Source organism: Macrobrachium nipponense, chromosome 23 (assembly GCF_015104395.2).
Source record: "Macrobrachium nipponense isolate FS-2020 chromosome 23, ASM1510439v2, whole genome shotgun sequence".
NCBI lineage: Eukaryota > Metazoa > Arthropoda > Malacostraca > Decapoda > Palaemonidae > Macrobrachium > Macrobrachium nipponense.
Window position 1 is genome coordinate 72,277,734 of NC_061090.1, and position 16,500 is coordinate 72,294,233.

Sequence of the window (16,500 nt, forward strand, 5' to 3'; positions counted from 1 at the left end):
CGCGGCAGAATATCAAGTCAAAAGCTCGTTTTATCACTCTCCTCCAAGTCCGATTGTTCATATGTTCATTAACGATCGCTCACCTCTACAGTTAGCCAGATGATATCTGTTTCCCCCTGCTTACCAAGGGGAGGGGGAAGTAGGATTTTTAAGCAGGAAAAATATATTTTTTTAAGTATGTAAGGATATTCTTCTTGCACCTCAGTACAGGCTTGTCCCTGCAGTCCTTTATAAAACACTATATAATCCTATATTCGTCATGTAAAAAGAAATGTGTCTATAAAACCAGTTTATATAATAAAATGTTCGTCATACATCTTTTCAAACTCTTCATATAATATGTGTCTATCTATTTCTCCTGAAATATATTTGTTGTACTGGGAAATAGCATAATCGTTCCTGTTTTGTTCAGCACAGCACACGATGAAAACAACAGACTGGCTGACCATCAAGGTGTAATCAACCGGCTTCAACAACAGTGAACACTATGTGAATCATTAAGACACACTAAATGAAACATTGATATAGCGAGTCAAAAGCGAATAATCTTGGGGCGCTTTTGTAACTGTGTTAAGGGTGAGTTTGTTAATCTTTTCGAATCCGCGCTTTTGTAGTGCGCCCCTTGGAATGAACCAATTTCCAAGGTCTATTAGATTATCTATAGAGCTTTGAATGGACCAATTTCCAAAGTTTAAGGATTACCTATAGAACTTAGAATGGACCGTTTCCAAGATCTATTAGATTATCAGTAGGGCTTGGAATGGACCAATTTCCAAAGTCTAATAGATTATCTACTGAGCTTGGAATGACCAATTTCCAAAGTTTACAACTTATCTATAGACTTTGGAACGAACCAATTTCCAGGAACTGATGTGCTGCTTCTCGTAGATAGTATTGACAGAATATAATATGAAATTTAAAAGAATATTTGATTGTAATATAAAAGCTGACTTCTGACGAAAAGTATTTTTTTCTGTCTTTTCTATCAGCATTCAAATACATGTATTGATTTCTAACAGTTTTAATGGCAAGTTTTCAAAGCTGGTCTCTTAGCGAAGAAAAGTTTAGGACTGATAAATAAGAAATATAAATCATGAAATATCACATTATTTAGTCGCAATTTTTTCAAATGGATAAATAGAAAACAGATGTAATCTTGAACATGTGGGCAAGTGCGAAAAAATGAGAGTTCGGTCAAGTCTAAGCTCAAAAGCTGTCTGCATTATTTACGTGCTCCAGAACAGAAACATTCCACTCACCTGACTGCGTTGGGCGTAATGATTCCGTCCCTCAGAACCTGAGGTTCTTATAGGCTCATGCACGATGACTCACAATCTGGAGACTCACTTTAAACACAGGTGTTGCAGATGTAAAATATTGAGTTCAAACACAGGTGTTTTAAAGGTAAAGTATTGAATAAATCACCGACGTCTTGACTTTTATTCGTAGTTAAATCGAAAATGATAATGAGGCAGGGTGATATCGCGCGTTAGGATATCGATGAAACCAATTTCGGCGATTAACGACGAGGCAGGGCAAAAATAAAGATGAGGACGTGGAATGCAATCGATAAAAGTTTGCAGGTTTATGAAGACCAACAAGGCACAAGAGATTCTCGTGAAAATTTTTGCTTTAGGTCTTACAGTAATTGTAATAAGATTTGAATTAACAGCTTCGTGAATTTTCTTTTACAGTAAATAGCTATATTATTATTATCATTTTACTATCATTAATGATTTCAGTTGATCAAACATATTCACATGGAACAATTATGGGCCGACGTGAGGCAAGAGCCCGTGCCAACATAAGGCTGGCTGAATCTAACTATACGATACATGGAACAAGCAAACTTGGGTGGGGGGTCACAAGTTTCTTTTGGGAAGATATATATATATATATATATATATATATATATATATATATATATATATATATACTATATTCATAAGGAAGGAAGGGAGACGTCTTCTGGTAATTTTATCACGGATTTATCAACCGACGTTTTGGGGCCAAGCCCCATCATCACAGCTGTAAAAAGATAAGCACACGTCTCCCTTGCTTCCTTTTGAATATCCTCCCATGACTGCTGTTTTCTTGTGATATACTATATATATATATATATATATATATATATATATATATATATATATATATATATATATATATTTATCTATATCAATCTATCTATCCATATATATATATTTGGCAATGTGTGTATGTATGTATGTTTGGTATGGGCGCCTGGGCCATCAGTCTGACGGGACTGAGATTCGGAACGGCGATGGGTTCCACCCCGGGAAGGTTGAGACCTATGTTTGGGAGCGGGAAACTCCCGGGGCCCGGGTCCCAAAATTTCTACTTCCCCCACCCTCTCCGAAGGGTGAGAAGGGATTCCATGAAACAGAGCTGGTTCTGTCTGTGAAATGGGGCTGGCTATGCCCGTAGACTTAGTTACTTTACAAAATTCTGTATACATATGACTTATAATTCAAAAAAGAATACTATAAGGTAAACATTAATGACATCAAAGAGGGTGGTTTTAGAAGGGGGTTGACAGAGAGAGAAAATGAGAGAGAGTAAACCGGGTGTTAGAGAGAAGAAGACAGACAGGCAGAGTTGGTATTACTGAGAAGAAAGAGGGTAAGAGACAGTGATTGTTGGGGAAAGAGAGTAAGAGTAAGGAACGAGAGAGAGAAAAAAAGAGAGAGAGAGATAGAGGAGAAGAGAGAGATTATTATATATATATATATATATATTATGTACACACACACACACACACATATATATATATATATATAGATATAGAGATATATATATATATATATATAAGAGAGAGAGAAAGAGATTATATATTATATACATTACTATATATTATATTATATATTTATTTTATATATATATATATATATATATATCAGATATATAATATATATAAATAATACATAATATATAATAATGTATATATATAGTACATATTATATGATTATATATTATATAATATATACATATATATATATATATATATATATATATATATATATTATATATATATATATATATCATATATATATATATATATATATATACAATATAAATATATATAGATATATATTAGTATAATGATATTATATTAAAATTTTTTTTTTAACATATATATTATATTATAGTTATATATAATAAATATATTTATAATTATAATAATATAAATATAATATATTATATATATATAATATTAATAACTTGATCACGAAGTATATAAAACGTGATGCTATGTTTAAATAAATTTTGGTGCAACAAAGGAAAAAAATGAAAAAGCGAGATAACCTTTTTCATTTTTTTCCTTCGTGGCAAAAACCTTTATATATATATATATATATATATATATATATATATATATATACATATATATATATATAAATATATATAATAATCTCTCTCTCTCTCTCTTTTCCTCTCCCTCTCGTTCCTTTCTCTTACTCTTTTTCTCAACAATCACTGTCTCTTAACCTCTTTCTTCTCAGTTACACCAACTCTGTATGTCTGTCTTCTTCTCCCTAACACTCTGTTTACTCCCTCTCATTTTCTCTCTCTGTCAACCCCCTTCTAAAACTACCCTCTTTGATTTCATTGATGTTTACCCTATAGTACTCTTTTCTAAATGATGTCATATATATACAGAAAATTTGTAAAGTAACTAAGTCTACGGGCATAGCCAGCCCCATTTCACAGGCTGAACCAGCTCTGTTTCACGGAATCCATTCTCATGGGGGGGGGGGGGTGGGGGGGGGGGGGAGGGGGGGGGGGGGGGGGGGGGGGGGGGTAGACATTTTGGGACCCCGGGGTCCCAAACATAGGTCTCAACCTTCGTGAGTTGGAAACCCAACTCCGTTCCGAATCTCAGTCCTGTCAGACCGACGGCCCGGGATTCCATACCAAACATTCATACATACATACATACATTGCCAAATGCGTGGGTTACACGGACCAATCTAGCTGGGACCCGCCCACCTTAGGGCGGGTTAACCAGCTAGAATATATATAGTATATATATATAATATATATATATATATATATATATATATATACATACACACACACACACACATACATACCCACGTACATTGAAGCCAAATGCTTTAGTGGCATCAGTACAGGTCTCGCAGAGATCTTCATATCGTGGGAGTATTTTCAGATTCTCAGGCTTCAATTTCTGGTAAGGAATATGTTGTTGTTGTTGTTGTTGTTTCGTCCCTCTGTGGTATTTTTTTAGCAACTACAGACTATAGTAGATTCGCATTAACTGTGCATCCAATGTCTAGGACAGTCCCTTACGACACTCCTGATTGCCTGTTGATAAGCCAATCACAGTGCTGGAAACTCTCAGTCTCTCTCGAGAGAGTTCACATAGGCTGGATGCATGTTCCAAATCTCCTGAAGGATTTTTTTGAAAGACGTATCCCTCAGGAGAGGTGGAACATACATCCCACCTATGTGAACTCTCGAGAGGGACTGAGCTTCCAGACCTGTGATTGGCTTATCAACAGCCAATCAGGAGCGACGTAAGGAACTGGCCTAGACATCAGATGCACGGTTGATGTGAATCTACTGTAGTAGTCTGTTGCTCGTAAATACAGGGTAGGATGGAATATAGAATATTTGGCGAAAGCACTGGGACCTATGAGGTAATTCAGCGCTGCAATGGAAATTGTCAGTAAAAAGATTGTTGTAACTATAGTTAAATGGAGATTCTGAACAGAATACCATACTTATGTAATTTTCACGAACATTATATCGGCAATTCTATATGAATCTTGATTTAATTTTTTTAAAGAACTAAATCATAAATATCCTATCAGAAAAATTCCTGCATCTTTAACTCAACAAGAAACACCTTTTCCAGAAATTTCTAGTGTCTACCATAGACCTTTCCTACCTACCCAGCAAGAGCAACAACAGCAAGAACAACAACAGCAAAGTAGTTTGCTGGATTCCTTCTCAGGTAAGCGACGAACACCTTCCATTATCCGTCGATAATTCGCTCAGATTCAATGGGTTCCATAATATGACGATGTACAGTCATTCGTTAAAAGGGATACAAAAAATATGTTAATTAAAAAGGCAAGTAAGCATACGGCAGAAAAAACAAATGATGATGACTTGACGCATGCCCGCGCACACACAAATACATATGTATATTTGTTGTTATTTTATGAAATCCTTACAGTCACTGCCCGTCCTTTACGAGGATAAGGTACTGAATGGCCTTACTGTTTGTTTTCTTTATGCAATAATTTTTTAATGCAATTTTTTTTTATATAATTTTACTGTTTTTAGAATCTTAGATATTTTTGACATAACTAGTGTTTGGTACGTTTTCCTGTCTTGAGATATTCATAAATTAATTTCATATTTTCTACATGCTGATGTTCACTGATTTTTATGAATTATGCAGTGTATGGTTTTAATATCCGCGGGTATATCTTTATTATAGCCTTGAGGATGCGACTATGAGTCGTGAAGCGCTGGCAAAATAAATGTACTCGAGTAAGATGCCTTTCCCTGTGGTTACCCTGATGATATATATATATATATATATATATATATTATATTATATATATAATATATATCATATATATATATATATATATATGTGTTATATATATATATATATATATATATATATATATATATATATACACACAAACACACAAAATGTAACACACACACACGCACATATATATAGTACGTATTTATGATATCACTACTAGAATGGGGTCAGACTTGAATGATACTTATCTGGAATTTAATGTACCATTTTAATTACCTGCCATAATTTTTTGCATATTCTTGTGGTATAATTTTAGAGATTGAATTTCCTGACCTTCAAAATGAAGGTCAGATACTCACCGAAAAAACAGCTCAGTAACTGATGGAAAACAACATCGTCAAGAAATTCACACATTGGAAGAATATTTACTAAATATTCTGGTTTTTAGTTTTCTGTAATAGAAAACTATTGAGATGGCTTTCGGTCTGTCCTTTTGCCCTCAGATCTAAAAAAAAAGAAAAAAAATTAATGCGGAGGCTACATGGCTACAAATTGGTACATTGACCATCTTTCCTCCAATTATTGAACATACCAAATTGCAGCCCTCTAGCCTCAGAAGTTTTTATTTTATTTAAGGTTAAAGTTAGCCATGATCATGCGTTTGGCACACCGGGCTGTAGCTGAAAGTTTCATGCAGTGTTATAAGCTGTACAGAAAACTCATTTGCGTCAAAGAAACTTTGGCGCATTTCTTACTTGTTTAACTCTGTCACCTGATGTCCATTTCGGGAATTTTAAGAGAGCTTAATGAGTAAAGGGAAAACGAGGTGAAAGGAGATTAAGTCTCTCAAAACCTTTTCTGTATCGGTTCTCTTCCCTTTAAAGTTTTGCTTGTTTGTATGGTGTTTTTACGTTGCATAGAACCAGTGGTTATTCATCAACGCGACCAAAGGCTTTACGTGAGTTCCGAACCACGTCGAGAGTGAACCTCTATCACCAGAAATACACATCTCTTACACCTCAATGGAATGCCCGAGAATCGAACTCGCGGCCACCGAGGTGACAGGCCAACACCATACCAACCACGCCACTGACTTTTTTTTTTTAAAGTGAGGATCACATTAAATTGCTAAGACACCAGTTTTCGCAACCACAATCAATCAATCAATCACTTAACGATGTTGGGGAAAAACTGTCAGAGCATGTTTTCATTTTATTAAATATGTCTTTCCTATAGAAAGAAAGAACTAGAGTACTACATAAACTCCAGAGTCCAAAGTCAGGAGACTAACATTTATAAAGGAACAAAACAAAAAAAATCATTTCGCTTAGCAGCAGAAGAAACCAAACTAGTTGACCCTCCACAACATTCACAGGTGATGATGAACATGTAATGGATTATCATCATTAAAGATAAAACTTAGTAATTATTATGGTTTGTAACATATTAGATCTGGTTAGTAACCATTTGCATTTGTAATTAAATGCTTTCCCTTGAAATGTTACATGGTGTGTTTTTAATGAATATATTATCAAAAGCACTATATATGTGTATGTATGTATATACTACATATATATAGTATCTATATGCTACAGATTATATGGGTTTATATATCTAGTGGCAGTAAAAAACGAAGATGGGAAGTAACCCCAGATACATCCTTCATACCTGAAGTCCTTCTGGAGGGGTATTCCCCTTCCAAACAGTAACCTCTCCTCCTCCTTCTCCCTTCCTCTGCGTCTCCCATACAACCTCCAACAAAGAGTCTTTCCGATAAAGGTAAGAATGATTGTTGAAATACTTATTTATCCATTTCATTAGTAATTTATAATTATTTCTCATTGTTTTCTGTATGTAATACTGTGTTTATTCTCTATAAGATGTATTTTTTGTTAATATTTGTGGGTATCTGGAATGTAATAATTTACATAATTCCTTTTGGGAATTATTGCTTTGGATTTCATATGGACTTCTTCAGAGGTTCCACTATATATATCTATTGCTATGAAGGAAACTTCTTCCCAAGCAACCTCACCACCCTTTAATAATTCTAACATAAAAGATATAAGAATAAAATTAATTTTACAAATTTTTAAACAAAAGCATGGTGCGCATAACCACCAACTCTCTTTCTCACTGGGTATACCTTTAATACTTACTCTATTCAAGGTGACTGCCAAAAGATCGTAATCCCCAGCTACAACCTTCAAAGGTGGAAATCCTCGCTGGAGGGGGCGGGGGGGGGGAACTGGCAAAGGAAGAAAATAAAAGAGAAAGCGCCCGACCCACAGCAGCTGAACATATGCCCAGCCACCATTACACTTGGAAGGTGACCCTGTAGGAAATGGAGCAGGCATTTGACTCCTAGCGCCATCTGCATGGATGCTGAGACTTACCCCTCCCCAAAGTTATATTAAGGAGGGCAAGGACCTACAGTTCTCCCTCAGAATCACTCAGGACTTGGAACTGCTCAGGACTCGGATATGCTCAGAGCTCAAAAGAGCCCAGAACTTCCTGGACACTTGTTGTCCATTTTCCCTGTCCCTAGTGCTTCCCCACTTGCTCGTCCTCGAGCCAGAACTCGTTAAGTGGGATCCCTTCATCTTCCTCCCTCCATTGCCGACGCCCTATCGGAAGAGGACACCCTTATCCTGACGAAGGTACCGGAATAAGATTTATTTTAGTCATTTACAATCCTCTTATTTCTCTATTCCAATTCCACTGTGCAAATAAACACTGTGAATTTGTATTGGTTCCTTGAGTGTTAACATTGCTGTGTATTTATTTATTGTTAAACTTAGTTGCCTTGGCATCTTCTATGCACTCTCACAGTTCCCTTTGCCTGAGTTAGTGTTCTTGCAAGGAACTGTCTTGCATCTCATTGCAGATCGGCTTTGGCTGTGGAACCAACTCTTTGAGTCAATCCCCCTGTTCTACCCCTCTGCAATGTTCCTTTTGTGAAGACATCGGCGTAAAATGTCTGTTGTGTATGACCCAGTCATTCAGCAGGATTGTTATTCCCTGCCAGTAATTCCCATTCTTCTGATCTGTGATGGTTTTATGAAACATTAAAGAAAATAAAGCGAACCCTTGTGTTTACATAATCTTTACCCCATTTGAAGAAGGCCCTAAGCTATTATGTCCCCTTGATTGATTCTTCAATGGATCTGCTTTAGACAATCTAACACATCAGATTTAGCCAAAAATGCTGGTTCATGGTAATTACAGCAAACCCCCTGTGATTATCTGTTCCAGACCAGATTCCAAATTAAGTTTCTAAGGTATATCTATGGAAATATATATAGGAAATATATATAAATAACATATGATATATATATATATATATATATATATATATATATATATATATATATATATATATATATATATATATATATATACGGGCAGTTCCCCAGTCATCAGAGGGGTTCTGGTAAGAAAAAACCGCCATTAACCAAAACTCAATTATTTATGGCACCATTATGGCGCTGATAACTGGTGCCATAAGCACCATTGTGATGCCTCTGTTAGGTATGTTATGGCACCATAACTCTTATTATTGGCACCTCATGGTGCTGATAACCAGAACTTGGCCCATTATGGCAGCATAAATCGCCAATCTATATAATATATATATATAGATATAAGATAATATATATATAGATATATATACATATATATATATATATATATATATATATATATATATATATATATATATATATATATATATATATATATATATATATATATATAATATACATATATATATATATAAATATATATATATATATATATATATATATATATATATATAATATATATAATATATATTATATATAGATATATATATATATAATATAATATATATATATATATATTATATATATAATATATTATATATATATATATATATATATATATATATATATATATATATATATATATATATATATATATATATATATATATATATATATAATATATATATATATATATATATATATAATATATATATATATATATATATATATATATATATAGGTATATATATTATAATACTATATATATATAAATATAAATATATATATATATATATATATTATAAATATATATAAATATAAATAAATATATATATACAGGCTTGTCTAGTCCACTCCAACCTGTCTAGGGTTGAAATGTCAGGTGGTGTTCAGGATTTTAAGCTAGAACCAAAGAAAAGTAATATCCCTCTATAAATAATTGTACATATTTTCGAGTTGCACCTCTGAACTGAAAGCCTCTGTTCTCCCCTTGGCTGCCTAGATTTAATCTCCACAGGTGCCCTGAATGGGGGAGGTGGATTCCTATTAGGCCGAGATTTTAAAAGGACGGGGCCACAGCAGCTCTATCTCAGAAGCTCTCGGAACTTTCTCAGAGGCCAGATGCCTCTCACCTGCACAACACCACTCTCCACCTTTTCTGCTCCCCTGCTTCCTCTGGGGAGATCCGAAAAGTGTTCTTTATACTGTCCATAGTGCACAGAAATATCAGCAGATGGGAAGACAACAAGAACTAGGATTTCCAGATACTGTGAGAATAATTTCTAGTGAAGTCAGTGAATTGTTTTTGCCTCTTGTCAGCATTTCATTTCATCCTTCCAAGGCAACTTTCCCTCTTCTTTGTACAGCTTCTCACTCCCCAATTTTGCTGTGATTAATTCCCCTTGTGATGCTAGTAATGATATTAAACCCTACTTCATTCAAGCAACGTAGTATTCCTCCCTGTGTAAGCTACCCAGTCATTTTTTGTCCTCTTGAGTGAGCTTTAATATTTCAATGCTAAGAGCAAGTAGTGTGTAACATTTCCCACGTGTCCCTCGCCTTGGTACTGATGCTAGAATGCAATCTCTTTGCAGAAAATACCGTGCCTGATTGTGGGAGAAGTATTGGGAAGCGCTGAAAACTACGCATCTCTGGGTCTGGGTCATCTCCCAGCCACGTGTTTCCAGTGGACCTGTAATCAACCACCTACCATTAATTTCTGGATCTACACATAATTTAAATGTAAATGTAGTTCATTTAAACAAGTCTGAGTTTACGTAAATTTCTCCTTTTCAGTAAATTCAGCCTCAGCCGTAGATTTTTGTTTATTATGAAAATCTTCCTGCCTCACAAGGCCATTTTAGGAGTACCAGAAGGTCACATCCCCATCGTATACTGAGGGATGAGCAGTTTATAATAATATATATTTATATAGACATAGACACACACACACACACATATATATATATAATATATACAATATCATATATAATAATATATATATGTGTATATATTCTTATAATGTAAGTTTGGAATGCAATTATAATTATGGTAATATGATTAATTCACATCAGAACCTGTGTATCATGTTATGAAATTATGTTTTGGTGTGTTCAGATTTCCCAAATTTAAAGATAACATGTGCTAAGTAATCCCACTTTTCATTTTAAGTACGTAAGACAGAGAGAGTGAAAGCTCATAAGCCTTTTGAAGAGGGTTGTTGTCACACTTTGAGAATGTCTTAGCTAAGCTGATTTCTTTATCGGCGCAAACAAGTGTAAGACCTCCCAGACCGCAATGTTATTCCACCCCTTGAAAATAGATGCGTTAAGCTCATTTTTTATCATCCCGGTCGGGCCTGTGAAGGAACAAGAGAGCCTTATTCATAGCCATATGTGAACGCAGTAAAAGAGGCCCTGTATTAGGTACCCCTATAGAGTTGACGTAATATGTTTTCGTCTTAGACGTGTACACTGAAATACACCCATTCCCCTGATACGATAGTTACGCATATACTAAAAGATTCATTCGCTTTAGAGACAGAGCGGCGTGCGCTAGAGAGTTTAAGATTGCTCTCTCTCTCTCTCTCTCTCAAAATCTCTCTCTCTCTCTCGCTCGCTCGGTTGCGAGGCTGTTTCAGTAACTTACCGTAACTAGCTGGTCACTCATTTCTTAGTAAAAATGTGTTGTTTGTGGAATCTGAACAGAGTATTATTTCTGTTAAATTTGTGAAGGCGCCCACGAAAATAGTGAAAAAGTGTAAAATTGTAACAGGCCTTTTGATTGAAGCTGCAGCTGTGTATAAGGTATTTTTACTAATGTTTTGAAGTGCACTTCGAGGTTTTTCATTTTTTTAAACACATTTATCTTTTGCTTTGTTCTTTTGACATATACCAAATTTTATATGCTTAATGTTTGTACTGTCAATGCTTTAATTGTTTTTGTATTATGCATTATGTTTTTGCATTGTTTTTATTTTGTTTAATTAATTTGAATAATATTCTATTATTTAATTGTTTGACTCTAACACTTGGAAATTAATTTGTATTTAATTAAATGTAATTTCAAATTTAATTATTGCTTTATGATTTAATTTTATTAATTTTCTTGATAAACTTTGATTTAATTTTGCTTAATAATTAACTCAAGAATTAATTAAACTTTTGTTTTCAAGTAATAACAATTTCCCTGAGATTGTGTATTTCACTTATAAATTTTGAATTTAGAAATAAATTTTTGTATTTAAAATTTATATGAGCATTTTATTACAACCCCAGTATATAGCTATTAAAGATTGCATTTTATTTTTGTTTAGGTAGAAACATAGAGTGATAATTGTGCCGTTTCCCACAAATAAATCAGAATCAGGGAAATACTTAGATTTTAAATTAGTGAAGGAGTGATGCCCTTTAATTAAGATTACCTCACATCCATTTTGTAATGAACTTAAGACTGATTGTTTTCTTGACTGTTCAGTTCTATAAGGGATCACTCTTACCTTTAGAGTATTCAGTCGTTTAGTATTTGTGATGAAGGGTCAGGTGTCTGGCTGTAGTGAGGTAAGTAACAACCAGGTACTTGAACGAACTGTGCCTTAAGTACAAAGGGTGTCCTAGACCCAGAAATAAAAGGGTCTCTTGTACTAGCAAGTACAAATGGTAAGTGTAGTAACCAGATACTTGGCAAATTTGGTTTAACAAATATTAATGGTGTCAAGACACAGATCTTGACTATTTTGGTGAACAAGTATTTAATGGTATCCAGACCCAGATACTCTGCCCACTTCGTCACAATATATATATATATATATATATATATATAATAATATATATATATATATATCTCTGTGTGTGTGCGTGTGTGTGTGTACGGTCCCCAATTATGAAAGAATCTGGTCAATCACGGCCTCGCAGAACTGAAAAATCGCAGATTTCGATACATTTACCTTATGAGGATAATTCCATTAAGGCAGAGGCAAATGGCAACTTACCGCCCCCGTCAAACTTTTTTATACTACCCATTTTCAATACTTTCTATGTACTATACTATACTTTTTTTCCAATATGAAATTGTACTTATGGATAAATAAAAGACTAAAAAGGTTTCAAAGTTTTAATAACCTGAAAAGGCTTAAAATTACAGCCAGAATGGTGAAAACTCCCAAACGCAAACACTGCCACCATTGAGTGCAAGTGTACTGTATGATACAGTCATTTCCTGCTGTAAAAATAAAAAATAAAATCTTTAGGGTGGAATTTCCTCTATCCATCCTCTGCCAAAAAAACCTTCAAACTCCTCTATCCCATCCTTCGTGATGAGGTCTTCTGCAGAAGGAAGGCTTTGTGAACCATGAAGTCACAAATGCGTGAGGCGGGAGCCTTCCATCTTAGCCAATGGCTGAGCATGAAATCTTTCTCTCGCATTCACTGCTCCTTTTCTCAGACATCAGCGAACACACCGGCACCCCCAAAAAAAAATATTTCAAAAGACAATAGATTTGATACATTTCGTGACACGTGACTCGCAGACTTTGAACGGCTTCACAGACAGAAAATCTATTTTTGAGAACTAGCGACAGGCCCGTACAGAGGGGGGTCCCAATGACCCTCCCCAAATTTCTGGAAGTCCATATTTTCTGTGACTATCCTTTTCACTCAACTGTACTTACAAAGTAATAAATAATTACTGTCTTTTGTTAAGTCAAAGTATATAGCATTACAACAAATAAAGTAATATGCATGTTATTGTTGACATAATAAATGAATCAATTAATAAAACTAAAGAAATATTCTTGAATTTCAGTGCAAACTTTCAACATTACAAGTAAAATTCTGTTAACCAAAGTCAGTACTTTGAATAACATCTAATCGCATAGAAGGTCAATGTTTCTTTATAATGTAACTTAAATAATATTTTCAAGTACAGTGGAACCTCTACATACGAAAGTCCCTACGTACGAAAAATCCAGGTTACGAAAGCAAAGACGAAGAATTTTTTGTTTCTGCGTACGAAAATAATTCAGGTTGCGAAAGAGTAAAAGTCCAAGATTTGCCCGGGCCGCCGAGAACAATTTTAAAATTTGCCGCTGCCAACTCAGTAGACTCGCCACCATCCTCCCGCTCTCCCATTGGTTCCTGATGCTAGTCACCGCCGTAAGATCCTGCTCTCCTATTGGTTAGCATCTGTCCCATCATGCCTCTATGTAAAGGTGTTCCTTGACCATTTTTTGCGATAGTGTAAATGCCTGGAATTCTTTCGTTCACATATATTTCGTTTGTTAACGTAAATTCGTGTTAGTGATTTCGCTTTCCTTGTACTGTAAGTTACTTTATCATGTTGTGTGTGAACTTAATTACTTACGTTATTAGTCATGGGTCCCAAGAATGTTGCAGAAGTTCATGGAAAGAGAGGAGGCTTTCTATGGAGACGAAGATGGAGATAATCAAGAAGTGTTAATGTTTTCTGCCATTTGTTAATGTTTTTCGTAAAGTTAGTGTTACTGTTTTCTGCCATTTTTTAATGTGTTTCATAAAGTTAAGCGTTCATGTTTTCTGCCATTTGTCCTCCTGCTCTGTCGTCACTTTTGGACATCGCCTCACTCGAAAGGTAAGGTTCCACATTTTACTACATACATACGTACATGTACGTACAGTATTTCTTGTACCCTGTGCACTAATACACTTTATTTACAGGTACAGTCATAGTTATGTTAGGTATTGAATGGTCCAAATTGTTGTATTTCATTGTTTTTTGGTCAATTTAGCTATATTATAAAATTTATTGTGGTGTTTTTGTAGGGCTTGGAATGGATTAGGCAATTTACATGTAAAATGTAGTTCTTGATATGAAAAAATCCGGTTACGAAGGCTGCTTCGGAACAGACTAATTACATAACCTGAGGCACTACTGTATTTCATCTTATATATACCTACATATGCAATGACATTTATATTTTTAAGAAAAGGTCCAGAAAAATTCACCCCATAAAAAACTCTAGGTATGGGCCAGAGCGACCACATAAAAGGAAGGGGAATCGCACAATACGATCACGCATATTTCGGACCATACTGTATATATATATATATATATATATATATCTATATATATATATATATATATATATATATATATATATATATATATAGTCAGAGGAAGACGGACAAAAACCACACATCACTAGGCTGTCTTTTTTATTATTTTGCCGACGTTTCGTAATTGTTTACAGAATTACATCTTCTGGGCTGCACATAAGAAAAGATAAAAACATAAAAACAAAAAGTTAAAAGTATAGTCTAAAAGTTCATTTAAAATACATTAGAGTAAAAATGAAATCGATATAAAAACACAACCAACCTAGAGGTGAGACAGCAAGGAACTAAATGGAAGGAAACCACCACAGTACGAACTTATGCTAAATACAATTGACTCGCAGAAGTATGGGTGTTTAATGATGGTACGAGTTGTTTTATAAACAACGACTCAAGGATTGTTAACTCTTGCGGTTTGGTAGTATGGCCGATTACACTGAAATCTTTGTTGTCAATGTAGGTTTTACATTGTTTTGCATGGTTCCTGATATAATAAAAAAGACAGCCTAGTGATGTGTGGTTTTCGTCCGTCTTCCTCTGACTATGTTGCTTGGAGAAGTTCCCTGTGCCTTGTATCACTATATATATATATATATTTATATATAATATATATATATAATATATATTATATATATATATATATATATATATTATATATATATATATATATATATAAACATAATATAGATTATATTATACAAATATAAACAGACATACATATATATACACAGTGTTCCCCCATATTTGTGGGGGATAGGTACCATACCAGACTCCCCCACGAATAGCTAGAACTCGCGAATAATTGATACCCTTGTAAAAATGCTTAAAACTGCCTATTTTGTTGGGTAAAACCCGCTACATTTATACCTAGCTTTTTAAATCGTTTTATTACAAAAGGAGGTATATGTTCCAGAGAGAAATCTACAAATACATGAGTCCTCAAATATGGGGAGTTCACTGTATATATATATACACACACACACACACACACCCACAGGACGTCTTCCAATTGGAATCTCAAAACCTACAACAAATAACCCTGTATTTTAATTCATTTACATTTGTATTCATTTATTTATTAATTTGTTGGTTTATCATTTTCTTATTCTTTTCCAATGACAGATCTCTCCTTTCTAAAGTACTTCCAATTATCTTCTGTAATTTCTTTCAAATGAACACCATATTCTTTGGAAACTTGAATTTCAAGTCAATGGTCCATGAAGGCTCGTTCCATATGAAAAGGGTTCATAATCCAAATAATAATAATAGTAATTGTAATAAAAATAATGATAATGTTAGAATAATATAATTGTAAAGACGTAACTCTGAACTGTTTATTTGACCAAATCATCTAGAGATTGCTGACAGCCATGATTACAGGCCCTTTGACATGAAATAAAACTTAATGCTGATCACAAATGCTTTCCCTCTTTTTTTTTTCTATAATAAGTGAAGTTGAATACAGAATTTAGGCCAAAGGCCAAGCACTGGGACCTATGAGATGAAAATTGCCTGTAAAAGATCTGAAAGGTGTAAACAAGAGGAAAAACCTCATAGTTGC

At 34.2% G+C, this 16,500-nt stretch overlaps 1 protein-coding gene across 1 annotated transcript in view; it reads left to right on the forward strand.

Moving 5' to 3' along the window:
* The window catches only part of LOC135198198 (protein psiR-like), a 379,223-nt gene that overhangs the window by 280,894 nt on the left and 81,829 nt on the right, over nt 1–16,500 (forward strand). The window lies entirely within an intron of this gene.